Below are 2,101 nucleotides of genomic sequence, written 5' to 3'. Positions count from 1 at the left end.
ATTTAGAGAATGTGAAGCAATACTGTTTTTCAAGAACATTTATATAGCACATGTGAAAATAATTTACAAGGGCATGTTTTTGTGGTATCCACCACCAAAAGCTAGAGACATATCAGTAAAGACAACTCAGTTTAGATATCCCTTCACTCTCCTTTGTTTGGGCAATGACTATAAATAGCAAACAATAAATCTTAAAAGTGGTGCTTTATTGGGAACAAGCTCAGATGCTCACATTTGATAAAGTACTGTAGCACTCATGGACTAGGATTTGGTCAGAATTCCTGAGAGTAACTATGAATTTTGGAAGATTATAATAAACTTTAAATCTTTGATGAAATCTATGCATACCCTACACGTGCTCATAAATATAAAACGTTGTGGGACATTTTAAGATTTATATCTTCTTCAAGTCTAAGATCTGATCCTGACATGGCCAATTCCTGGTACTCCTACAGGCTTAAAAAAAAAAAAAAATTTAAACAAAATTTTTGAACACTAGAGTCAGGCATGAAATCTTTTCAACTGTTGAAACGTATTTTATTTTGCTGATTAAAACCAAATTCCTTTATTTTGGAGGATGGATGACAAGTTGCTAAGACCCCTGTGTAAAACTGAGGTGCCTAGGCAAAACTTGTGAACAAAATCAATAGTTATCTGTCTTAGAGACTTTTATTCTAGTTGCTACACCAAACCAACCTCCAAAATTTAATCTACTTTGAAAATAAAGAATTGCTTGTGACTGAAAAAAAAAAAGTACATTGTTCACAGGATTTCTACAAAGGATGTTCTATAACAGTTGTGTTCATAATTGAAAAACTTGGGAAACAACCAACATATTCTTCACTACGTAAGTAGGCAAGCATACTGTGGTAGAGTGAGATGTCATTCAGTATTGAAAAGTAGTGACCCATGAGCAGGACAAAATTGTAACTTAAATATATGTTACCATGACAGCTGCAAGGAAGCCTGATCCCCAAAGTAATATTTTTATTTGGAAACCTTGGCGCTCAGGACGTGCCTGTCAGCAACTCATCCGTATGTGTATAAGCTTCCCACACAGTCCAAAATTAACCATCTCCAAAGATGATAGTTTTTGAGTAATCAATAAAACCAGCAATTCAAATATGAAATATCTGAAGAAAACAGTTCAAATTATACACAAATCTTAACTACCAAAATAGAGAAAAATGAAGGAATATTTTTGTTAGCCATATTTAATGGTTAACATTTCTGCTGGTCTATGGAAAGAAGCAGATAATACTTAAATTTGTTTTGTCTCCTTTTTTCAATTGTTTGTACCTTTTCTCTTCTTAATTTCTTATACATTTCTTTGTTCTTCCAATTTTACATGCACATATCTGGTAATATGAATAACTGGTTGGAAGATAATCTTATGTATTACAACAAATACTGTGAAATTCATATTACATTTTTAAGTGTGAGTCTGTATCACTTGGAATTTTTTCTGTTTTAATTCTAATTTGTACTCTCTTTAAAAAATACAAATTAACTGTCTTAACATTTTGAAAAGGAACCTGTATCCTGCAAGGAAACAGTTAAATGTGTTTATTTTTTAATTAACTCCATGCTTAGAAAATCTGTCAGTCAAAATATATCTAGTATTCAGCTAAGTCAAGAATGAAGTGAAAGCAAAATAAAAAAATATAAATTAAAAATCATTAGGAAATAAAAATAAAATCAGGAAAACATCATTAGGGTTTAAAGTTGATTAAATATTACTAAGAAAAACATGTAATTTTAAAAATTAAAGATTATACTAGAATATAAAATAAAGAAATTCACCCTTTGATGGATACTAAACTAAATAAGATCATATCTGTGTGTAAAGTTAATAGCATTATTTTTGTAGAGTATAATTGTATTTTGTAATCCAAGATTTTTGTATATGTTAATGTACCTATGATTTTGAACTTTTAGAATCACTGCCAATAATACATGTCCATATTTTAAGAATATTTTGTATCTTTATTAAATATGAAAATAAAATTATAACAAAGAGAAACTAGAAGATGGAAGAATGTGAAATAAGAAATAGTCTCATTAGATAAAATCTGTAAAGTTTGTAGTCAATTAATGTATG

This window comes from Octodon degus, unplaced genomic scaffold, assembly GCF_000260255.1.
Source record: "Octodon degus isolate 3935 unplaced genomic scaffold, OctDeg1.0 scaffold00028, whole genome shotgun sequence".
Classification (NCBI taxonomy): domain Eukaryota; kingdom Metazoa; phylum Chordata; class Mammalia; order Rodentia; family Octodontidae; genus Octodon; species Octodon degus.
This window is presented reverse-complemented; position numbering follows the sequence as displayed.